The 25,836-nt window shown below is 47.9% G+C and overlaps 2 long non-coding RNA genes across 5 annotated transcripts; both read right to left on the bottom strand.

Moving 5' to 3' along the window:
- Nucleotides 1-8,419: 8,419 nt before the first annotated feature.
- Nucleotides 8,420-12,184, bottom strand: LOC127695944 (uncharacterized). Its single transcript, XR_007980144.1, has 3 exons — nucleotides 12,063-12,184; nucleotides 9,039-9,175; nucleotides 8,420-8,781 (listed from the first exon to the last, which is right to left on the bottom strand). It is a non-coding gene; the product is annotated as an uncharacterized LOC127695944 (long non-coding RNA).
- A 4,015-nt stretch (nucleotides 12,185-16,199) lies between these two features.
- LOC127695943 (uncharacterized) lies at nucleotides 16,200-23,109 on the bottom strand. Of its 4 annotated transcripts, none has more exons than XR_007980140.1 (5): nucleotides 23,042-23,109; nucleotides 21,027-21,440; nucleotides 20,783-20,930; nucleotides 19,452-19,537; nucleotides 16,200-17,077 (listed from the first exon to the last, which is right to left on the bottom strand). It is a non-coding gene; the product is annotated as an uncharacterized LOC127695943 (long non-coding RNA). The 4 variants fall into 4 exon arrangements; XR_007980143.1 differs by lacking the exon at nucleotides 23,042-23,109 and adding an exon at nucleotides 22,210-23,013; XR_007980142.1 differs by lacking the exon at nucleotides 19,452-19,537.
- Between the last annotated feature and the right edge of the window lie 2,727 nt (nucleotides 23,110-25,836).

The raw sequence follows: 25,836 nt of genomic DNA, 5'->3' as shown, positions 1-25,836 counted from the left end.
ATTGAACTGGTGGCATATCCGGCTTAGGGTTAACGGACACACACACACACACACATACATACATACATACACACACATACATACATACATACATACACACATACACACACCTGGGGAAATTTCACAAAATGAGTCTTTAGAAAATGAGATGATTGCAAAACTAAATGTAGAAGAGTGGTGCTCTCTTGTAATCTCAGCACTTTATTGCCTGTTAGAGGCCAGCCTGGGCTACATAGGGAGGTCTAGGTCAGCTGGGGCTATAGATCAAACCCTATTTCGTATTAATTAATTAATTAATTAACTATTAACTTTAAAAGAAAAACAGGAGAACCCTGGTTAACATGTAGTAAGGGATTAACAAATAAAAGTCTGCATAGTGAGACTACATGTGGTTTCATTTTAACATTTCTAAACTCTTATGGTGTGAGCTTTTATCAGCTTTGTTGTCTTTGTTTTGCTGTGCTGGAGCCTAACCCCGGAACCTAGTGTTCTACCACTCCACCGCCCTCGGCCCACTTATCCGTGGAACTAGAGATCCCACTGAGCCATGCCTCCAGCCTTTACTATTTCTTTCTTTGGGGAATGGGAGTGGGCCGTGTGGAAATGGTGTCAGGGAATGGGAGGGGTGTCCTCCTTGAAGGCTCTCAGCCTTATTCTCTTGAGACAGCGTACTTGAAGCTTGCCCTTGGCGCGATGCTGGCCTCCCCGGTCTACCTGGCCTGGCTTTGCTCTCCACCACTGGGTTACAAGCAAGCTCAGCCTGGCCAACCCTTCACCTGGGTGCTGGGCTTTTCTTACCCACACAGCCGTCTGTCCAGCCCCTACGTTAGTATTTTTTTTTTCTTTTCCTTTTTCCAATAATTTATTTTTTATTTACTTTACATCCCAATCACAGCCCCCCTCTTCCCAGTCCCACCCTTACAAATCCTTCCCTCCATTGTCCCCTCCCCTTTAGATACCACCCCCACCCTAGGACATCTAGTCTCAGCAGGACTACACACATCCTCTCCCACTGAGGCCGGACCAAGCAGTCCAGGGAGGGGGAGGGGAATCCAATGGCAGGGAACAGAGACCAAGTCAACCCCACCCCACTTGTTAGGGGACCCCACCCACGAAGACCAAGCTTCACGTTTGCTACATCTGTGTGTGGGGCACATGTCCCTCTCCCGCAGTTTCCGTCCGTGAGCCCCGTGGTCCCAGGTGAGTTGACTCTGGGGGTCTTCTTGGGTTGTCCTTGACCCCTCTAGCTTGCGCACGTCTGTCCCCTACTCTTTCACAAGACTCCCCAGCTCTCCCTGACCCTTAGCTGTGGGTCTCTGCATCTGCTGTGCTGGATGAAGCCTCTCAGGAGACAGTTATGCTAGGCTCCTGACTGCAAGCCCAGCAGATGTCATTAACAGTGGCAGGGGTTGGCTCTCTCCCATGGGATGGACCTCAGCATGGGCTGGGCATTGGTTGGCTACATTGGTCTCCTCCATCTTTATCCCCGCACAACTTGTAGGCAAGACAAATTTTGGATTGAAGGTTTTCTGGGTGGATTAATGTCCCGCTCCCTCCTCTAGAAGTCCTGCCTGGCTACAGGAGGTAACCACTCCAGTCTCTATATCCATCCCCCTCTGGTAGGAATCTCTGCTAGGGATTCCCCCATAGACTTGCCATCCTACCCAACTCCCGCCCCATCCGAGGCCTCCAGCTAGTCACCAGAGAACACACTCTACTGGTTCCAATCTCACTCCCAGCCCCCTCTCCCCAGCCCCACCCATTAGGTTGTTTTGGTTTTGCTTTTTTTTTTTTTTGATTTATTTATTTTATGTATGTGAGCTCACTGTTACTGTCTTCAGACACACCAGAAAAGGGTATCGGATCCCATTACAGATGGTTGTGAACCACCTTGTAGGTTTTGGGAATTGAACTCAGGACCTCTGGAAGAGCAGTCAGTGCTCTTAACTGCTGAGCCATCTCTCCAGCCCCTACATTAGTGTTTTTTTAATGATGAGAAAATAAATTATTCCTTGTGAAAACAGAGCTGGACTTTACCCTGAATCCCTTGGCCCGTGGCAAAGTCACTCAGGAGGCTAGAATTGGTTGGTTGGTTGGTTGGTTGGTTGAGTTTTTTGTTTTGTTTTTTTGTTTTTTGTTTTTTTTTTTTTTTGTTTTTTTTTGTTTTAGACCAGCAAAGTTTGGTTTTACCCTAGATCTCTGATCTATCCAGGCTCTGGTTTTGGTCACCCGAGTCATCCAAGGAGGAGAGCCAGGCTCTTTTGGAAGAGGAGGCAACAGATGGCAGTAAGAGCAGTTTAGACCAAGATATTAAAACCGGAGAAACCTGAGGCAGCTCACAGATGCACGGGTGTTTTCTAGAAGTAACTACAGGTGTTAAGTTCCCTAGATTACAAAACTGAACCTTTGCAAGTAGATACTGCTTCCTGCTCCGTACTTGGCACATACCGGGGCTCTTCATGTTCAAAGATGAGTAAAATTGCTAGTTGGCAATTGGAAATTATGCCAAACTTCAAAGAGTTCTAAGTGATGGTTCAGATTGGCTCCTTGAAATTATAAATATAATTTATAATTATAAATATACTTCGCCAGGGAGGAAAACTAACAGCATGGTCTCTTTTCATCCACCCGTTAAATCTTCTAGCCCTCCTAACGCTGTGACCCCTTTGCTACAGTTCCTCATGAGTACAGGTCCTCATACAGACCCCCAGCCATAAAATGATTTTTATTGCTACTTCTAAACTGTAATTTTGTTACTGTTATGAGTCTTAATGTGCCGGGCGGTGGTGGTGCACGCCTTTATTCCCAGCACTTGGGAGGCAGAGGCAAGCGGATTTCTGAGTTCGAGGCCAGCCTGGACTACAAAGTGAGTTCCAGGACTGCCAGGGCTACACAGAGAAACCCTGTCTCGGGAAAAAAAAAAAAAACCCACCACCAACAACAACAAAAAATGAGTCATAATGTAAATATCTGATGTTCAGGATATTTAATATGGAACACCTGTGAAAGGGTTGTCCGCCCCTCCAAAGGCGTCACTACTCACATTGAGAACCACCTGCTGTGAGCCTTCTGACTTCCATTTTCTCTTTCCATATGATGAGGGGAAACCAGCGACCTCTCCCTTAAAACAGGCAAGTCCAGCTCGGCGGCGGCACACACTGTTTGGGGGAGGGGGTGTCTTATAGGCAAGGACTCAAAATTGCTGTAGGACAAGGGGGGGGGGGGAAATCCCTTGGGCTGTGAGCTGCTGGGTCCTACAGACAGGAGACTCCCCACTGCCTGTGGGCTCTTTCCAGAGCCGTCTTTGGAGGTGTCTCCCGGTGGAGACCCATGTGAAAGGACCTGATACATCTGTGAGAGGCAGGCGCTGGGGAAAGTGGCTTAACTGTGACGTACACCTTCAGTGCGTCAGGATTTAATACTGCCAAGAGAGTGCCTGGCTGTGCTGGAAAGCCCCAGAAACACTGACATCCAAAGCCTTTAGGAGAGGAGGAGGTGACTCAGCCTGTGGAGGCCCTGGCTCCTGAATGTGAAGAGGTCCCAAGCTGAATCCTGGAAGCCATGAAAGACAGAAGGAGAAAAGCAACGTGGGAGAGTGGCCTCTGACCTCCATGGCACAGGCCGTGTGCATGCCTGGTTGCATCACGCTCCCACGCACGCACGCACGCATGCAGGGCAGGAATGGTGATCAGAATATACCATTAGGCACAGAAAGAAGAGGCAGAGTTGGTGGTGTGGTTCAGCAGGTAGAGCATTTGCTTAGTAATCATGGGATCCTACCACTGCTGGGGAAAAAATTAACAAAGAAAGAGAAGGGGAAGGAAGGAGGAAGAGACAAGAAAAATAAAAAGAATGTGGTCGATTCCTGCGGGGCACAGTGACTGACTGTGTGGGGACACAGCCCAAGATGCAGGGCGGGGGAGAAGCATTTGGTGGCTTCTGTCTGGGTGGTGGTTAGGAGGGTAGAAGTGGAGTGTGGACTTTTCACTTCTTCATATATATTTTCAAGGCTTTTTATTTTTCTGGCAAACAATTCGAATCGTCCTGAAAACAGTAACTTGACCGGCTGCAAACTGCCGTTGACGAAATCTTCAACAGTTAAGTGCAGACGCTTGAATGGTTTCATATCCTCTGTCCAAGATTAAGGAGATAAATCTTGCATCAGATACCATTACTGTTTGAAAACATCCGCAAGACGCAATTGATATAAACTAGATGGACTACAAAGGCCACAGCTTCTGTGACATGCAAGAAGCGGTGACGAACAAGCAAAATATGGAATCAAAAGACAAAGAAAAGTGGGGCTTGATGGCCTGAACCCACAGAGGAGACACTGCCTCTTAGGAGATCTTAGACGACCCACAAAGCACCTGAGATGTGGCTGCTTCTTGGACATTCGCCTGCACGCTGCAAAGTAATTAATGCCACCAAACTGTAGGCTTAGAGACGCTAAAAAAAAAATGCTAAATTGTCTATATATGATAGTGCAATTAAAAAGTCAAATCAAAGCCAGGTAGTGGTGGTGCATGCCTTTAACACCAGCAGAGGCAGGTTAATCCCAGATACTAGTTACATAAATAAATGTGTTGTTTGTAATTTTATTTTATTTTTATTTATTTTTGATATTTCATTGCCTTAACTAGTGCTTTAAGAACAAGATTTCAGACAGGTGGCATGGCTATTGTGGAAACTGAGACTGGAAGATCACTTGCTCCAGGAATTCCAGGCCTGCACCACATAGGGAGAGCCTGTTTCTAAAACTAAACCAAGGGTGTAGGAACCCTCTACACAGAGCGAGTTCAGGGCGCCTGCAGAGAAACTTGTCCCAAGAGTCGGAGGCCTAGGAGAGCGGTACCTTGGAGGCAATGCTTCTGTTCTCTCACAAAGCCAGTTCAAGCAGCCTTCAAGGGAAGACCTCACCTCACCCGAGCTTCCCTCTCAGGAGCTGCAGCCTCAAGCAGAAAATCCTCCGGTCAGAGAGCTCAGAACTGATGGTGATGGAGTTGAGACGGGGAAACAACCTCACTACTGAGCGAGCCCATTCCTTCCTGTTCACGTGCACATCCACCATCCTCTCAGAGAGGCTAATGGAAGACAGGGCTGAACTGTAAGCTTTGCGGATGGATCACTACGGGACTCTAACAAGGCATTGGAAAGGCATTACCATGTCACAGGGTCTTCAGAGCCTGACAGGGCTTGGATCTCCCAAATGCTGGAACCCCTTCTAGACATTTGGTATTCATCATCATCATCATCACCTATTTTCATTAAATTTTAAATTTACAAATATCTTTTTACTTATTTCTATCTTGTAAATTTTATTTATTTGACACAAGGTCTCACTCACTATGTACCTGACACTGGCCTGAAAGTGGCTTTGTAGACCAGCCTGGCCTCACAGAAATCCCCCTGCCTCAGTTGTTACTTTTATGCGTATGAATGTTCTGCCTGCTTGTGTGTGTGTGTGTGTGTGTGTGTGCACCACATGCATACAGTTCAGAAGCGGGCACCAGGTCCCCTTGAGCTGGAGCTGCAAGTGGCTGTCAACGTCATGAACGTGTTAAGAACTGAGCCCGAGTCCTCTGAGGACTCGGAAGTGCTCTTGACCGCTGAGCCACCCTTCCAGACCTAACTTAAAGCATCCCTTTTGCTCTGCCTTATAACTCTCCCCCCCACCCCCAACCCCCACCCCCCCACCCCCACCCCCCGTGCTGTGATGGAACCCAGGATCTTGTGCACGCTCCCCAACTCTTCTGCTCCTGAGCCACAACGCCTGCTCTCTCCCTCGGTTTTTGACCATTTTTTGACATTTTTAAATATATTTGGTTTTTTGTCAGGACATCTCTTTTATTTATTAATTTTTGTTATTTATGTATATGAATGCTTTGTCTGCATGTATGTCGACCTTCCAAACCCAGAAGAATGCAACAGATCTCCTGGAACAAGAGTCGCAGACAGGGCTGGAGAGATGGCTCAGCTGTTAAGAGCACTGACTGCTCTTCCAGAGGTCCTGAGTTCAATTCCCAGCAACCACATGGTGGCTTGCAACCATCTGTAATGGGATCCGATGCCTTCTTCTGCTGTGTCTGAAGACAGCTACAGTGTACTCATATAAATAAAAATAAATAAATCTTAAAAAAAAAAAAGAGTCACTGACAGTCGTGCGCTGCCCTGTGGATGCTGGGAAGGGGACGGGCTCTCTGTGAGAGCAGCCGGGCTCTTACCACTGAGCCACCTCCCCTCTGCTCTTAGTCCACATCTAGTCTTGTGATCAGCCACTGCACAAGCTCTGGGGATGGAAGGAACTTAGGGCTTTGCACATCCGAGGGAAGCTCTCTGCTGCTGAGCGACACCTGGCCCAAAGAATCTTCCCTTTCTCTCTTCCTTCCTCCCATTTTCATTTTTTTGTTTTGTTTTATTTTATTTTTTAATGCTTGTGGGTGTTTTCCCTGTCTGTATGTCTGTACAGCATATGCGCATGCCTGGTGGTCCCTGGGAACTTGAGTTACAGATGGACACGAGCTGCTATTGGGTGCTGGGAAGCAACTGTAGCAGGACGTTCTCTTAAACACCGGACCACCGCTCCAGGCCCTTTTATTGTCTTTATGAGACAAGACTTAGTTTTGCAGCCAAGCTGGCCTGGAGCTCAGTATGTAGCCCAGGCTGGCCTCAAGCCTGTACTGATTGTCTTGCCTCAGCCTCTCCCTTGCTGGGATACAGACATGCACCACCATGCTCTACTTTGCTGTCTGTCTGTCTTTTTTGGCAGTGATGGGGATTAAACCTCACACCTTGACAGAGAGTGTGACCTCAAACTCCAGTGCCTTAGGCGTGTGATAAAATGTGTGTGTACTTTCTCCCGTTTAAGAAAAATGGAGGATGATATTTAGTGGCCAAGATCTGACTGACACTTAGCTTGTTTGTTGTTGCTGGAATTTATTGCTTCTTTTTATTATTTATTTTACATACGCATGTATTTAACAGGGCTGGTGGACTGTCACTGTTTCTACATTTATTTTAGTATCCAGAATCAAGAACTGTAGGCTCATGCGCTCTCTGCATAGCCACAGCTATAACAAGATGTCGATAACTACATTTACTTCCCTGCTGATCAGCATTATATAGTAAAAACGCTGAATTCACTCTAATAACTCCAATTCTAACTGGAAACCAAAAAGTTTATATGTATATTGAGACAGGGTCTCACTATGTGGCTTTGGTGGTCCTGGCCTCAAACTCACAGGGATCCTCCTGCCCCCGCCCCTGCCCCTCGAGTACCTGTCCCACTGTGTAGCCCTGGCTGTCCTGGAACTCACTGTGTAGACCAGGCTCGCCTCGAACTCAGAAATTCGCCTCCCTCTGCCTCCTAAACTCTGGGATTAAAGGCGTGCACCATCACCACCCCCACCCCCCCATTCCCCCAATCCCCAACCCCCACCCCTGACAAAAGGTGTATTCTTACCCTATCCCTTCAGATCGTTTTTTTTTTTAAAGATTTTTCTAATTTTTCAGTGTATATATGTTTGGGTATATGCACACACATGTTGGTGCCCTAGAGACCAGAGGCCTAGAAGCCCCTGGAGCTGGAGAGGCGGGCAGTTGTGAGCCGCCTGACCTGGGCGCTGGGGACCAAACTCTGTAGAAACACTGCGTGTTCTCAAATGCTGAGCCATCGCTCCCGCTCGCTCCCCCATTCTTTTATGTCCTTAACTCTGTTCTCCGGCAGTGAGAACATGGCCTTCAGGCGGGGGTGGCACCTTGACCCAGTTATCACAGCCATCGGGAGGTCAAGGCAGGAAAAGGAGGGCAAAGGCAGCCTGGGTACTGTGGGGAGTGGTGCATCCTGTCGGGGAGGGAGAAAGAGGAAGGACAAGCTCCCAGCCTCCATGTCCTTACTCATGTTTGTACATGTATGTAATCTATCAAGCGAGAGTTCAATCTTCAGCCTCAGAACGTGTGACCCTCGCACACAGGTATGTGTGCGGGTGACAGTGTGAGGGCCGGCTGTTCCTGTGTGTGGGGTGGGGGCACATGCCCGTTAGTGTGTGGACAGAGGCTGATGGCAGGTGTCTTCCTCTGCCACTTTCTACCCAATTTTTCTTTTGAGACAGGGTCCCTCACTGACCCTTCATCTTGCCCTCTCGGCTGGCTGGCTATGGCGCGCTGCCTGGCTCTGCCCCGCCCCCACTTCCACCCCAGTGCTTGATTCCAGGAACCCAAACCCGGCCAGCCCTGGTCCACTGAACCTCTGCCCACCATCGCATCTTCTGTGGTAATGAAGGCCTACTTGCGTCAATGCTCCCTACACTCATTTATTGAGCAGGGTTAAAAGAGTAATAAAAGTTTTGTTTGTTTTTAAATTTTTATTACAAATTTTAGTCATTTAAATTGGAGTGGATAGCCGGGCAGTGGTGGCACACGCCTGTAATCCCAGCACTCTGGGAGGCAGAGGCAGGTAGATTTCTGAGTTTGAGGCCAGCCTGGTCTACAGAGTGAGTTTCAGGACAGCTAGGGCTACACTGAGAAACCCTGTCTCGAAAAACCCAAATCCAAACAAAAACAAAAACAAAAAACAAAATAAATTGGAGTGGATGCTGAGCGGTGGTGGTGAAGGTTTCGAGACCTCTTGAAGTGGATAGAGTCTCTCTGGTTTGCTAGGGTTACGGGTTCTCACTTTATTTTCTTAGTATCTTCAGGCAACCACAGCTCATCACAGCCTCTACCAGCCTGGGGGGCTCCCTCCGGCTTCCGGTCCAGCCCGCAGGGAAGCCCTTGGGGCTGCTGTGGGAAAGAATTTCAGGGTGAGCGGGAGCAAGGAGTTTATTAGGAAAGCCCTGGGTGTGACTGCTCCAGTTTTTACAATGGCTACGTATATGACCCCGCGTGGCTTTCTCAGCCCGCGTCCTCAAAGAATGCACTTCGCCACGGAGTTTAAAGAGTAAGGAATGTTTACAATTAAAATAAGTGAAATCATACCTTGTCGTGTTATATGATGAACCTGGGGTTAACATTTACAGAATACTTGTGTAATACAATACCTTTGAGCCCCTGAGTTGGAGATTCAGCTACACAAAGGGGAGTGGGGGCAGATGAGGAACTCGGGGCTCAGCTGGTGGGGGCTGCCTTAGAGGGCTCACTTCTCGGTCCTGCCCCTGCCGTGTCGCGCCTGTGAACCCTGGCGTTCAGAAAACAGAAGCAGAGAGATCAAGAGTTCAAGGTCATCCTCAACTACAAAGTGAGTTTGAGGCTAGCCTAGTCTACAGAAGACTCTGTCTCAAAACAAGAGAGAGTGAGAATGAAAACGAGGAGGAGGGTGGAGGCCAAGATGAGGAGGAAAAGACCTACTATGTGGAGCCTGAGACTATAACTCTGTATGCACTCAGCATGTCCAAGCTGTGGCTTGGACCCCAGCACCGCCGATTTATTTTTAATTTTAAAAAATGAAACAACATTCTTGGGAATATTTACATTTATTACAAGCCGTTTTAATTATCAAATTAAAAATCTATAGAAGTGCTGAGGAAGACACGCCCTGTGCTGTTTAAGACATCTTGTCAGACTTTATTCCCTGTAGATGGAGGTTGGAACAAGGGATTCTGGAGCTGGGAGACAGATCGGGTTCAACCCCAGACACAGCATGGCCAAGCCGGGCCTTTCAGTGCAAAAGCAGGAGAGAAGCCAGCGGATGGAAAATTACTAAAAGGTGAAGGAGATCCCTGCTGAACCGACCAGACAGGCTGTGTGGCTGCAGGCAGGTCAAGTGGCCAGCCATGAGTTGGAGGTGAGCAGATATCCAAGCCCTGAGTTCCCGATAAAGTGACTGTAGCTGGTTTCCATAAGAAAGTGCACACCCAGGCCTGGAGGAGGAGATGGGCCCGGGTTACGAGCAAAGGGTCCTTGTCAGGAATATAGAACGTTGCTACATTATTTTAGTGACAGTGAGAACTAAAACCTTTGAGAGCACTGTACTAGAAAAGCAGAACTAGCCGGGCGGTGGTGGCGCACGCCTGTTATCCCAGCACTTGGGGGGCAGAGGCAGACGGATTTCTGAGTTCAAGGCCAGCCTGGTCTACAGAGTGAGCTCCAGGACACAGAGAAACCCTGTCTCAAAAAACAAAACAAAAGAAAAAGAAAAAAGAAAAGAAAAGCAGAACTGAACATGGTGAGAAAGAAAGTTAAAAGAAATGAGAGACCAGAGGCACTGGAAGGCAGAGAACAAACTGTTATACAAAATGGAGGCAAAAGGGAAGACAGGCCAGGACAAAGTTTACTTAACACAAAGCCTTGGGCTCCATCCAGCACCAAATACACACACTACATTTTTAAAACTTTAAAAGAAAAACACAAGAAATGAATAATTAGAAGACATGGAATCAACCAGTAAACGAATACAAATATAAAACATTATTTATAAATAAACGTAACGGCTGAAGCTAAGAGTGAGTGCTTAAGAGTACTGCTGCTCTTCTAGAGGGCCTGGGTTCGAGTCCCAGCACCCACATGACAGCTCACAACTGCCTATAACTCCACTTGGGGGGGGGGGGGCTCTGATGGTATCTCCTGTCCTGCACAGGTACCAGGCACGCTGGTGTTGCACAGACATACATGAGGGCAAAACACTCATACACGTGAAATAAAATAACAAATAAATAAGTGTGAATAATCCGGGTGTGGTGACACAAGCCTTCAGTCACAGCAGTCAGGAGGTGAAGGCAGGAAGGTCAGGAGGTCAAGGCCATCCTTGCCTACTTTATGATTTCAAAGCCATTCTGGGCTACATAACTAAACAAACAAGTTTAAACTAAACAAAACAAAACAAAAGAGCCAGCGAGATGGCTGAGTAGGAGAAAATAAGTGAATTATAGTTTCTTCTTAGAAGACAGTTTCTGTTTATTACGGTACCTGTGATTTCATCACCATCACCATCACCATTGTGCTCGCACCGCCCCGGGGCCATGTGCATGCTAATCATGAAGGAGACCTCCACACATTGGGGGTCTCCTCTTTGGACCCTGGATTAGACACAAGCCACACCCAGACATCCGTTTTTCCCTACTAAGCAGGGAAGAAAAGTTAAAGTGGCTGCTTTCTGACTCAGGCAGGAAAACAGCAGCAAAGGGCCTTGCAGATGTCACTTTTAAGAAGACAGAGGGGAGCTCTGTGTTAGAATGCGCTAGGATGCGGTGGGATATTTTGGTTGCTTGTGCTAATTAGGTGAATCAAAGGGGCCCTTGATTGCCAGACTTCAATACTTTGATAGCTGGACCTGAGGTGGTCAGCCTCAGGAGGAGGAAGTGGCCAAATCAGGGAATGGACCTTGTGGCTAGCTTTAGGAATGTGATCTAAGGGTTTGTGGCAAGGCAGAAGGACTGGGGGGTGGGGGGGAGAGCGAGGTTGCCAGAGGCGTGGTCACCACGCTCAGGCTGGCCAGAGTCCCTCCAAAGCACACACTCACCTGCCAAGTTCCACTCGGGCCCTTTGGACAGCAATTTAATTACCAGATTTCCTAAAAGATCCTTCCTCCCTCCCTCCCTCCTTCTCTCCCTCCCTCCTTTTTTCCCTCCCTCCCTCCCTCCCTCCCTTCCTTCCTTCCTTCCTCTTTCCTTTCTGTCATTCATTCATTTCTTTGAGAGCATGACTTACTGGCCTCAAATTCACAATCCTTCTGGCTCCTCCTCCCAAGGCTGGGGTTTCGGGCCTGTTCCACCACGCTAGCTTGCAGTAGATTGTAAATGGCAGAACATTGGTTCAGTCACGCTGGGAGACTGATGTCTTCCACCATTCTCACGAAGGCAGAACTCAGCCTCAGACTGTCTCATGGTGGATACAAAAGCGCTGGAAAGGCCCCCTCTGCTCCTATGGAGTATCAATCTAGTCTGGTTTCCTGTCTATTTTATTCAAAGAGCCTGCTGGAAAACACACAGCTTCCAGATTCTCGGGAAACTGAAGATAGCTGTGTGGTACGGTCTGAACCGATGTGTCAGTGCAAGTTCGGTGGCGTAGAGGATTCCAGGAAGCATATTCAGTGGTGAGGACTTCGCTGGAAGCCTTTCGCCTCTTACCTATTGGCTTTACTTCCTTTCCTTTCATCCTGCCTGGAATGTTGACCTAGTTCCAAAAATCGAGAGGGTCTCAGCAGCCATTTTGCAAGTATGAGGAAAGAAAGCTCATGCATGCTGAAGATGTGAGGAAGAGCCTGGGTAGCACGGCTTCATCGCGTGGCCACCTCCCCGGACTGAGCTCTCCCGCATGCGCAGTAAGAACTGTTAATACCAGCGCAGCTGGGTTCCCATGGCATCACAAAACATGGTCCTTGCTCTTCCTACTGCCTGCGACAGCCGCTCTGAACACAGAGTCCTTTGTGGCTTCCATGAATGGGTTGCCAGCCCTGGCAGGAACTACACCTGAGCAGGGCATCCGGAAGAAGGTGGTCCTGAGAAAGGAGCCTGTTTTCTGATATCAGGAAACATGATGACTCACTTAGCCGGAGTCACTCTTGTGGGTGGGAAGAAAGAGAAAAGATGGTCAGCTTAGGACCATTGACGGCTTTTCTTGTTTATCCCCGTCTCAGCTCGTCTTGTTCGGTGTGTGAGATGGTGTGTGTGTGTGTGTGTGTGTGTGTGTGTGTGTGTGTGGTGAGACTGGCTTCACTCTCTAACCTATTTTTGGGCTCAGGGTCTCACTGAGTCACTGGCTAGCCTGGCTCACCAGCAAACCAAGGGGATGATCCCCCTGCCTCCTCCTCCAGTGTGTGTGCAGGTGTGTGCCAGTGTGCCTCTTTGTCACATGAGTACAGGAGATATGGCGGGGCCTATCCTCCTGCTTCTGTGGTGACCACCTTGGCAGTTTGAGCCGTCTCTCCAGCCCCTCTTTCCCTTTTATTTTGCTCAAAAATCCCATTTCCAGCCAGGTGGTGGTGGCGCATGCCTGTAATCCCAGCACTCTGGGAGGCAGAGGCAGGCAGATTTCTGAGTTCGAGGCCAGCCTGGACTACAGAGTAAGTTCCAGGACAGCCAGGGCTACACAGAGAAACCCTGTCTCAGAAAAACAAATCCAAAAACAAACAAACAAAAAAACAGCAAAAAAAATCCCATTTCCAGCCAGGCGGTGGTGGCGAACGCCTGTAATCCCAGCACTCTGGGAGGCAGAGGCAGGCAGATTTCTGAGTTCCAGGCCAGCCTGGTCTACAAAGTGAGTTCCAGGACAGCCAGAGCTATACAGAGAAACCCTGTCTTGAAAAAACCAAATCAAAAAAAAAAAAAAAAATCCCATTTCCTCTTTCTGTTTAAGTCAGTTTTTCTACCTCAGAATTAATGACAGTTGGAGTTAGACAATTCTTTGTGGTGATGTGGGGGCGAGGCTATCTGTGTTTTGTGCCTCACAAGGTATTTAGAGGCATGTCTGGGGTCTTACCTGCAAAATCCGCGCCCACCCCCTCACTAAGACTCACTTCTCTGATCTCAAGCCAAGCACCCGTCCGGACTGTCCCTGCTGCTCCCATAGCTCTGACTGGCCTGTCTCGTCTCCAGAGCAGACTAAGCACTTTGAAGGTAGGACTGCCTCTGGTTCGTGCCTGATAATCACGTAGCCAGGTGTAGAAACTGTTCTGAAGAACGGGCATAGAATTCAGCATGCTCGGAACGATTTTCATGTGCACTTTGCTTGTGGTAGTGCCACAATGTCGGCACCAAGCAAACAAATAAACAAAACAAGCAAATCAAAACCCACCACACTGAGGACGAACCCAAACGCACCAAGTTAGACGAAAAAGACTGGACTTAGTGGTGCGTGCCACTGAGCCCAGCACTTAGGAAGCCGAGGTAGAAATGTCCGAAACCAGAGGAATGTAGAGAGGAAGTTGAATGTTTGGGGTGACATTTTATAGTCTCACAAGGAAAACTTGGAACTTTTAAATGCTTAGGGTCACTTATTCTGTGTGTGCGAGTGTGGATGTGCACATAGGTGTGCATGTGTCTATACCTTTACACTCCTACAGAGGTCAGGGAGAATTGGTGGTCATCCGATCTCCCATCCCAGATAGATGGGGTGTGGGGCAAGTGGGTCATCTCCCTGGCCCTCAAATTAAAACTCTTAAATAAAAGATGGGTAGATGTAATCCTCACACTTCCGAGTCTGAAGCAGGAGGATTTCCTCAAGCCTGAGGCTAGCCAAAATTCCATAGCAAGACCCTTCTGGGGAGGGAAGGAGGGAGGGAGGGAAGGAAGGAGGGAGGGAGGAAGGGAAGGAAGGAGGGAAGGAGGGAGAAAGGAGAAAGGAGAAAAATGATCCAGCAAAGGACAAATTGTTTTTGAAGAACAAATTCTTATATAAAATGCATTTCTCTTGTAAAATAAAATTTGAATTGTATAAGATTAAATAAAATTTAATCTTGCAAAGTGTGCCGGCTAGGGACAGGGGAAAAGTGGGCTCAGTTGTGTTTACAGTGGCTACATACGCAAGCCTGTAGCTTCCTAAGCTATGCTTTTCAAACAGTGTAATTTACAAGGTTGAAAAAGTAAGAAAAGCTTGAAATTAAGTAAGGTTTAAAAGAAAAGCCGAGCAGTGGTGGCGCACGCCTTTAGTCCCAGCACTCAGAAGGCAGAGGCAGGCAGATCCCTGAGTTCAAAGCCAGTCTGGTCTACAGAATGAGTTCAGGACAGCCAGGGCCACATAGTGAAACCCTGTCTCAGGACAAAAAAAAAGTAAAATGTGTTAGCTTGGGGTTTATCTTGTCTTGGAGAATATTCTTCTAAAAATGCATCACATTTACTTGTTTAGTTTTTTGTGTGTGTGTGTGTGTGTGTGTGTATGAGTGCGTGCGCGCTGGAGAGCATGTTTTTGTACATATGCCAGGTGTGAGTGTGGAGGTCAAGGACAGCCTGTGGATGGGTCACTTCTCCCTCACCTGTAGGTCAGGGAACTGAACCCAGGCCATCAGGCTTGGTGACGAACACCTTTAGTCACTGAGCCATCTTGATAGCTCAAGGGCTTTTTTGGGGTTTTGGGTTTTTGGTTTTGGGGTTTTTTTTGTTTGTTTGTTTGTTTTTAGATTATTTTATTTATTATATGTTAGAGGAAATTTTCCTGAACAAAACACCAATAGCTTATGCTCTAAGATCAAGAATTGAGGAATGGGACCTCATAAAATTACTGAGTTTCTGTAAGGCAAAGGACATTGTCAAAAGAACAAAAAGGCAACCAACAAATTGGGAAAAGATCTTTACCAGCCATACATCCGACAGAGGGCTTATATCCAAGATATACAAAGAACACAAGAAGGTAGACTCCAGAGAGCCAAATAACCCCATTAAAAATGGGGTACAGAGCTAAACAAAGAATTTTCACCTGAGGAATATTGAATGGCGGAGAAGCACCTAAAGAAATGTTCAACATCCTTAGTCATCAGGGAAATGTAATTCAAAACAACCCTGCGATTTCACCTCACACCAGTCAGAATGGCTAAGATCAAAAACTCAGGAGACAACAGGTGCTGGTGAGGATGTGAAGAAAGAGGAACACTCCTCCACTGCTGGTGGGGTTGCACTCTGGAATTCAGTCTGGAGGTTCCTCAGAAAACTGGGCATGATACTACCAGAGGACCCTGCTATACCACTCCTGGGCATATACCCAGAGGATTCCCCAGCATGTAATAAGGACACATGCTCCACTATGTTCATCACAGCCTTATTTGTAGTAGCCAGAAGCTGGAAAGAACCCAGATGTCCCTAATGGAGGAATAGATACAGAAAATGTGGTATATTTACACAATGAGGTACTATTCAGCCATTAAAAACAATGAATTCATGAAATTCTTAGGCAAATGGATGGAGCTGGAGATCATCATCCTAAGTGAGGTAACCCAGTCTCAAAAGATCAATCATGGTATGCACTCACTGATAAACTGATATTAGCCTAGAAACTTGGAATACCCAAGACACAATTCACATATCAAATGATGTCCAAGAAGAAGGAAGGAGAGGCCCTGGTCCTGGAAAGGCTCAGTGCAGCAGTGTAGGGGAATACCAGGACAGGGAATTGGAAAGGGGTGGATTGGCAAACAGGGGGAGGGAAGAGGGCTTATGGGACTTTCAGGGAGGAGGGATCCAGGAAAGGGGAAATCATTCGAAATGTAAATAAAGAATATATCGAATTAAAAAAAATAAAAAAATTTAAAGATTTATTTATTATATGCGAGTACACTGTAGCTGTCTTCAGACACTCTAGAAGAGAGCTTCAGATTTCATTATGGATGGTTGTGAGCTACCATGTGGTTGCTGGGATTTGAACTCAGGACCTTTGGAAGAGCAGTCAGTGCTCTTAACTGCTGAGCCATCTCTCCAGCTCCTTTGTTTTGTTTTTTTTGTTTTGTTTCTTTTTTAACCAAATAATAAAGAAACTGGTTTTATGAGGTGAAACTGTTTAGATGGGGGTGTGGGGGTGTAAGAGAGGAATGCTAATAGGTAAGAGACATCCTGGTCTCCAGTAAGCACATCTGCACAGTTGTTTGCCGTTTACAGTTCCTCTTGGATAGCTTTAGGAAAACATGCGTTATCTCTGCAGGCGATCTTGGTTTGACCAGTTGCATTGACATTTTTTGCCTTTCAGTCATGGGGGCGGGGAGGGAAAGGAGGACAGAACCAGACCCCAGGAAAAGTAATTTCTTTTTCTTTTTTTTTCAAAGCCTGCTTTATTTTTGTTTCATTTGATTAATTTTTTTTCTTTGCAGGGTTAGAGACAGAAGCCAGGGCCTCTCCCGAGGTAGGCAAGCACTCTACCACTGAGGCACACTCCCCATCGCACTCCCCATCTGTCGGCCGGATGTCAGTTAGTGAGCCATTCGAACTTTTTGAACTTTGGGATGATGCCGAGTGTGTGGGCAGGAAGTCCTGGGGTCATGGTGGTGTTTCCTCCGACTCTGGGACCATTGACCTCTTTCTGGAAGAGAGTTGCGTGCGTCCGTGTGTTACTTCCTGAAGTTCACTGGTATTTTTTAAGGGTTCCAAGAAGTTCAGCCCTCATGTGGGAGGTTGGGTTTGCAGAGCGTGGCAGGCGGTTTGCCAGGTCGATTACACAAGGCCTGGAAGAGAACAATCAGAGGGACAGATTCATTGGCTGAACGAAGGTGTCCATCACAGCCCAAGGCAGAGAATGAGTCCAGGGTGTGTGTTTGTTTTTCATGTTTTTTTTTTCCGAAGTATGATTTTTCTGTGTAGCCCTGGCTGTCCTGGAACTCGATCTGTAGCCCGGGCTGGCCTCGAACTCTGAGAGAGATCCCCTTACCTCTTCCTCTGGTGTGCACCCTGCCACCCATCTCCAGATTTTATTTTAGCTATCCATTGTCCCTAAGTCTTCCGGACTCATGTTCAAAAGCATCATGGGAAGCCAGTTTTATCTTGCTTGAGAGAACTTGAACCATCATGAACCCCTTCATCACTGAGAAGAAAGGAACCCACTCCACTGGCATTGAAATGTCTTAAATCTTTTATTCTGATATCATTTAAATTTTCCCCAAAAGGCCTAGAGAGGCAGCACAGTGGTTGAGAGCACTCATTGTCACTCTTGCAGAAAAGCCAGGTTGGATTCCCACACCCAGTGGTGGCTCACAACCATCCCACCTGTAACTTCAGAATCAGGGGACCTAATCTCCTCTTCTGACCTTTAGGGGACAAAGCACATACACACCTGTAGAAAAGATACAGATGGCATGAATAAATCTGATTTAATTTTTAATTCTTTTATTTGGCCAATCACACACACACACATACACACACACACAAAGCTGTGAAGACTGAATAGAGATAAGTTGGCTAACAGCAGCGGAGGGGGCAGCATGTGTGTGTGTGTGTGTGACTCTGCCAAGCCTTAGGATTTCAGTTCCATAACCAAGACCCACCTGGATATGGGAAGACAGAAGCAACTTCAACAAGTTAGCTATTCTGTGGATTCCACATGGTGTGTGCACACACACACACACTCACATACACAGACACAAACACACACATATACACACAGAGATAGACACACACATACATATACACAAGCACTCACAGACATACATACGCACATACATACGCATACACACACACAAATATACACACAAACACATACATATACACAGACAGACATATACATACATATACACACAGACATACACACAAACACACATATGCACAGACACAAACATATGTATACACACATACACACAGAAACACAGACATACACATACACAGACATATATATATATATACATAGACACACATACAAACATATACACACAGAGACACATACATACAAACACACACATATACACACACAGACAAATACACACACATAAAAAATGTACGTCAGGCATGGCAGCACTTGGGAGCATCTTTAATCCCAGCGCTTGGGAGGCAGAGGTAGATGACTCTCTGAGCTCAAGGCCAGCTGGTCTATAGAGGGTTCCAGAGAAACCCATGTCTGGAGAAATCAAGTCGGTACTGGTCTGGAAGTTCCCTCTCCTGGCTGGTTTTCTCGGCACTGGAAGGTGTTGTGTACGCTACTGGAGACGATATCACCAATCGAATACAGCTGGAAACCCTGCAAACGTCAATAGCCACCAGCCTGGCGAGCCATGCCCAGCGATGAAACCTTATGAGAATTCCCAACTGCTTTCTGATTGAATGTAAGATCTACTCCACAAAAAGGAAGCCGTGGCTGATGCTGATATTGGGATAAAGAGTCTGTGGCTAGAGAAGTCATAGGCCCTGGGGAGAACCTACCTCCATTATTCTGCTAAGTGGACATAGTATTAAATTGACTCCAAAAGACTAATCCTTGAACCCATGGATCTGTGCCTAGCTCAACCTTCCACAGAGACACTGCTATTTGTAATACATGTGGATTAACACAAAGATCCACAACTGTCTCGTGTGCAGAGGATAAGAGAGTTGAGAGTACTCAACCCTACATGGGATGTCTACATCTATCATACGCAGTCCCCGCAAGGCTCAGGGATCGTCTTGGACGAAGGGGTGGGAAGGCCGTCAGAGCCAGAGGCTGCGGATGACCACAGGATAGAACACGGCAGTTGCACATAAGAGCTCGCAGTCACTGTGACTGAGCACACAATCAAGGCAGACAAAATCCCAGCCTGGAGCATAAAGTGGATGTGAGGTCCCACCCCTAGCTGAGGAGCTACTGGGAAAGGAAGAGACCATTTTCCCCTGGGCTACAGCCCCTGAGTGGCTACCTATACTCCAGTAGATGGCCCTATACCCAGACACTTACTGGCAGCACTAAGTACGCTCAGTGGTATTAAAGAAAAAGAAAGAACACATGAAATTGGAGGGGATAGTGGTGGTGGGTGTCTTGGTTACTTTCCTATTGCCATGACAAAACACCATGACCAAGGCAACCCTTATGTAGAAAGAGCTCATGTAGAGAGCTTATGTAGAAAGTAGCTTGCTTACCATTTCAAAGGGTTGGCATCCATCATGGCGGAGAGCATGGTAGCAGGCCTGGGGCATGACTCAGAGCAGTAGCTGAGGGCTCACATCTTGATCCACAACCACGAGGCAGAGAGAGAGAGAGAGAGAGAGAGAGAGAGAGAGAGAGAGAGAGAGAGAGAAACAGACTTGGAATCTGAAAAGGCTGTTAAGACTTCAGAGCCTGCCCGAGGGACACCTTTCCTCCACAAGTCTACACCTCTCAATCTTCCTGAACAGTTCCACTAACTGGGGACTAAGCATTCAAATATATGAACCTGTGGAAACCATTCTCATTCACACCATCGCAGTGGGACAGGGGAGGAACAGGAAGGGAGGAAATTGGGAGTAGACTCATTCAAACACATTAGAAAGAGGAAATCATATTTTTGTTTGTTTGTTTTGAGACAGGGTTTCTCTGTGTAGCCCTGGCTGTCCTGGAACTCACTCTGTTGACTAGACTGGCCTCAAACTCAGATTTACCTGCCTTTGCCTCCCAAGTGCTGAGATTAAAGGCGTGCACCACCACTGCCTGGCAGAATGATAACTTATTACATATTATTATTTTATTTTATCTTATTTTACTCAAGACAAGGTCTCACTGTGTAGACTGTCCTAGAACTCATTATGAAGACAGATTGGCCTCAAACTACTGCCTTTGCCTCCCAATGGCTAGAATTGAGGGTATGCTGCCTGGCACCCCGGTAGTGGTTTAAGGTTTTAAGACAGGGTCTTGGAGTCAAACGCTTTCGTTTAGCAAACCTTCTTGTTCAGCCTCTGCTTCCCTGGTATCAGCCTACATCGTTTTGATCCTCTTGTCTTAAACTAAGAAGCCAACAGGACACTGGCACTCACTGAGCTAGACTGAGGTAGCTTTGAGCTCTCAATGTCCTTTTTGCTCCAGGGCCCTGCTTTGTCTGTTGACCCAGCCTCTCCCTCTGCCCTCCAGCCTGTCCTGCAGTCATCTCCAAGCCCAGGCACGAGCCACCAGTGGTCTCCAGTCTCAGTGTTGGTTCTGATGGCTTCACTACTAGGCAGTATATACTCTCTGTGGGGCATTTTGAGATTGGTCCCAAAAATCAGTATTTATGTGAACAGCTAAACTTGAGTCATCAAGTTCCCCTTCAAAGACAAAAACGCTGTAGGTTTGGGTGACGTCAGGGTCTCACTAGAGTCTATACTTCCTGAGAATGTTCTAGGGACACTCTAAACTTTGCAAACAACAATAACAAACTCTGGCTTGGTGAATAAACAAGATAGGGCCTGGGGGAAGAATTGCATTTACTTCACAGGGTACTAGGAGAGAAACCACTCACCCTCCAGTACCAGGAACAGTCACCCCAGTGGCTGGGGTGTTGGCTTATGAACTGGAAACACAGGATGGGTTGTCAGGCCTCCCACATATACCGGCTGAGTAAGCCTGGGCTAGTTGCTTAATCTCCCAGAGTCTCTCTTTCCTTGTCTCTAAAATGAGATTGCATAAGAGAATGCTTCAGCCCAGAATATGTCAGAGAAAGCATGGAATCATGCTAATTACTGTTATTACCAACAGCAACTCACCCAATGGCCGCCAACAGGCATTCCCCTCTCCTCTGTCTTTCAGCAGTCCCAGCCTTCCCTCCATCTGTCAATACCTGGTTTCTTCTTTTCTTCCTAGTTCTTGGCCAGAGGCCAAAGACTCGGGGTGCCGGGTACTTCCAAGGCAGACAGACCATTCTGCTCTTCCGCTGCCTCTGCGCCACCGGAATCTATCCTGGAGATAGTAGCCAAGAAATACAGCACTTCCCAGAAGGCTGAGGGAACATTCCATAGGCAAGTCTTTCACTGGATTGTTTATTCATTCATTTATGTTTATGTATGTTGATGTGTTGCCTACTTGTACATCTGTGTGCCGTGTACTCACAGTATCCACAGATCCGGACATGCAGACAGTCGTGAGCTGCCAGGTGGGTGCTGGGAATCAGACTGGGACCTCTGAAAGAGCAACCAGCATTCTTAAGCACTGAGCCAGCTCTCCAGGACACCCCCACCCCTGCTTTTTGAGACAAGGTCTTTCACTGGGACTCAAGCCTGACAACTGGTCCAGGCTGGCTAGCCAGAGAGCCCTAGGGTTCTGCCTGTCTCTGCCTCCCTGGCCCTGGGATTACAAGTTTGTGCCAGGAAGCCCAGCTTTTTTTTCATAGATGCTTGTACAGCAAACATTTTATTCACTAAGCTATATCTTCCCCCTGCCTTTTGAGATGGTCTCGCATAACCCCAGCTGACCTTGAAGGTACAGTGTACTTGAGTTTCTGATCCTCCTGCCTTCCCCTCCTGTATACTGAAATTACAAGCTTGCTCTACGACCAGAAGAATATCCCACCCCATCTACAGGCACTAAAACAGCACCAGCAAGTGAGACACCCCAATTCCTGACCCTGCCTCTTTATTTTTTGAAACATTATTTATGTGTGTGTGTCTGTTTGTATGCATGTGCACCAAGGGTATGCCGGAGCCCGAGGTCAGAAAACCTGTCAGATTGCCTGAAACTGGGGCTGGAGATGCTTGTGAACAAGCAAATGACAAAGAGTGACACCCCTACCCCCTACCCCCCCCCCCGGGTCATCTGCTCACAGGTGGCCTTAGCTTCCTCACACCGGGTCACATGGGCAGGGGTTTGGAGCAACCCAACTGGACCTCAGAGCCTTAGACCTGGGCCAGGCAGCTAGTGAAGACATCCGTGGGAATTCCCCAGTAGCCGCACCCCTCATTCAGAGTCTTCCCAGCTGCCTGCACAGTGGTCGCCTCCCTCAGTAGAGAAGGTGAGCTACGGCCTCTTTTCCTTCCAGCAGTAGGGAAACAGCTGCAACCACACCTGGCTTTTTTTTTCTGTACTGAGAATGTATCCCAAGGCCTCGTGCGTGCTATGCAAATGCTCTACCACTGAGATACACACCTGCTACATTCGCGCGCGCGTGCGCACACACACACCCACCCACCACCAACATATACACATACCAACACACACACTCACAACACCAACATACACATACCAACACACACAACCTCACCCCCACACTACCAACACACACAACGTCAACACACACAACACCAACACACACAACACCAGCACACATACTTACAATACGAACACACACATACCACACAACACCAACACACACATGTACACATATACACACCACCAATACACACACACACCACACACATACCACACAACACCAATATACATATACATACCACCAATACACACACAAACACACACACACACACACACACTACATACCACCAACATATACTTTTTCAGTAAACTATCTCAGCTAAGCTGCCTACCCTGGCCTTGGACTTACTCTGTGGTCCAGGCAGCGTTTGAATTTGTGATCCTCCTGCCTCAGCCTCCAGAGTAACTGGGATCACAACTTCACAACTGTGTGAACACTATGCCCAGCCCCCTGCAACCCAATTGTAAAAGGCCCCTGGGAAAGCCTAGGAACAAGGTCCAATCCTCAGGCCCTCAAGGGATGCTTCATAAAGAAGGGCATGTTCGAATGGGCTTTGAGGGATGGGTAGGGGTTTACCTAGGGCTTGGCTTGGTGTTTCCTCCTGCTCTGCTTCTCTTGCTCAGGGAGCTCGATGCCATCTGACACCTGAGACAATTCTCAAGAAGGAAGTAATGTTCATCCGGTGCTAAAAGTGACCCGAAACTGACAGAATGACAGACGCCAACCCTAACACCTGCCGCTGTCCCCGAGGGAGCACGGGAAGATTCCTTCTCAGTATATTTTAATTCTTGTGTATGAATCTTTCCCTAATATCACAGACTGCTCAAGACTCCAATCGTAGACAGGCCAGAACATAGAGACAGGAGTGGGAGGGCCTTGCTCTGCAGTCCAAGATGGACTTGAAACCACTAAGCAGCCTCGGCTCACCTGGAACTCATAATCCCCCTGCCTCAGCGCCATAGCTCCAGGCTTACAAGGAAGGCATGGGCACCATGGCCCAGCTTTTCTGTTTCTCAGAAACTATTTAAAGTGGGTAAGTAGCCAAGGGCAGGGCCCACACCTACGGCGAACTCATGGAAGATGGAGTCAGTTGGATCAGAAGTTGGACAACAGCTGTCACTACATAGTTTGAAGTTGGCCTGGACCACGGGATCTTATCTCAAAAAAATAAATAGATTAATGAACAAATAAAGAGAGGTAAGAGTGAGAGAGAGCCTTCCCCACCTCTTCCTTTGGCCTCCAGTTCCTCATCTTCCCACCTCCCTCCCGTGAGTGTCTCTGGCCTTTGGGGTTGGGCAAGGCCTGGGTTCTCCCCAGCCTCGGAGGGATGCCAGCCACACCCTCCTCTTCTGCCCCCTCGCTTTGCACACTGAGACTGCTGACCTTTAGTCTCCTGGTCTCTTTCCAAGCCTCGTTTGGCTTGGCAATGGGACAGGTATCTTGAAATGTTGGAGACACTTGACTTTAGAAACTCAAAAGGAAGAGGCCCACGGACCTTGAAGTGTGCACCTTGCCTTCTGGACTTAGCTTGCCAGGTGTCGCTGGTTCTCCTGGGAGAGTGAGCAGCTGACGAAATCCTGAGGCCTGGAAGCCTGGCTTCCGGTAAGGGGCTTTGTTTGCAGGTCAGAACAGGAAGCTTTGGTTGGACATTGATCAGGGGCAGAGTTACCGGTGAGTGGACTTGTGCCCAGCTGCGGGAGAAAGGGGGAGTGTGGTGTTATTTTTATAGATTAGTATCTCCCTGTTTGCTCACTTCTCACGGCTAGAAGTTCTTGGAAGCCTTTTCCAGGAAAAGGAGGAACAAAGAGCACGAAGCGCGAAATAAGTCACTATTCCGCCCAATTGCGGAGAAGTGCGGACAAGCGAGCACTGTTATCGCGTGCCATGCTGGTTCCCTGTTACTTCTGCAAGTCCAGGCTCTATGCACAGGCTAGGCAAATGCCCTGTCCCTGAGGAGCTTTGCCAGCACGGGCTATGCCCGTCATAGGAGAAAGATGAGGTTCTGAGAGGTTAAACACAGACACCCCAGCTATCCCAGAAGGAACACGGATTCAAACCTGGTTCCCGACAACTGCAGTTTTGTGCAGAGTCCTGCAGGTTACACAGGCTTGGAAGTTGGGCCGTCCTACTGCTCTTTGGTGGCCACACTTCTCCATTGACCCCTGCTTTTGGTTCTAGGGAAGGAGCCCACCCCAGCCCCACCCCTGCTCAGCGGCAGTCTATCACTGACTACTTGGTTGCTTATTAAACAGCCCCTGCTTTGTAGTCAACAGACACTGAAAACTGAGTGAGGTTGTCGCAAACAAGCCAGAGAATGTTCCCTTCCGTCTTTGTTCCCATCTTTGGGTGGCAGATATAGACAGGTGGAGCCCAGGTGACATTTGCGGAGTAAACAGAAGTCCAGAGCCAGCAGGGCCCACACCCAGCTGAACACACACATACGGAGGCCACTGCAGGGCTCACTCGCTCTCAGGCATGGCCTGCCTTGGAGAGCTGACCAGGAAAAGGGGCTCAAGGCTCTGCCCCAGAAAAAGGCCTTTCCGGGCTGACAGAAGCCTGCTCAGATTGCCTGCTCTACTTGAGTCGACCGTAGGTGGGGTCACATCCGTCCACAAGACCATTCGTAGCAACACCACCTAATCCACGGTAGTGTTCAGTGGACCGTCTTACACATGGCCAGGTTGGACCTCAAAATGTCACAGGAGGAGTTGTGTGAACCACCTGACATTATCTGGATATGCACTCTACACAAACGGAAGTCAGCCTCCTCCATGTTTCTTGCTGTGAGGGCATCTCTGGGGCAGGCACTGAAGTCTCAGGGCAGGTTCCTGAGTCTCTTGCTCTGGGTCACCATCCTGTGAGGCTCCTCCTGGACTGTGTTTGTGTGTCTGTGTGCCGTGTGCATGCAGTGCACAAGGAGACCAGAAGAGGGCGACAGACTTCTTGGGACTGGAGTTACAGATGGCGCTGGGAGTGCTGGGAATCTACCCTGAACCTGGGTCCTCTGGAAGGGCAGCCAGTGCTCTTAACTGCTGCAGCTCTTTCCAGCCTGGACTGTGCACTCTTTAAGACAAGTCCACAAGTCTAGCAGAGCCTAGCACCCCATGCCAGGCACTCAGCAAACATTTAAAGAATTAGAAGAATTTTTTTAAAAAGAATTATTTATTTAATGTACGTGAGCACACTGTTGCTATCTTCAGACACACCAGAAGAGGGCATCAGATCCCATTACAGAGGGTTGTGAGCCACCATGTGGTTGCTGGGGTTTGAACTCAGGACCTCTGGAGGAGCAGTCAGTGCTTTTAACCTCTAAGCCATCTCTCCAGCCCCAGATCTTTTAAGTAGGAGCGCAGAACTAGGGATTGGACCTG

The sequence above is a fragment of the Apodemus sylvaticus genome, chromosome 11 (genome assembly GCF_947179515.1).
Source record: "Apodemus sylvaticus chromosome 11, mApoSyl1.1, whole genome shotgun sequence".
NCBI lineage: Eukaryota > Metazoa > Chordata > Mammalia > Rodentia > Muridae > Apodemus > Apodemus sylvaticus.
Note: the sequence above shows the minus strand (reverse complement) of the source record. Positions and strands in the feature narration are given on the sequence as shown.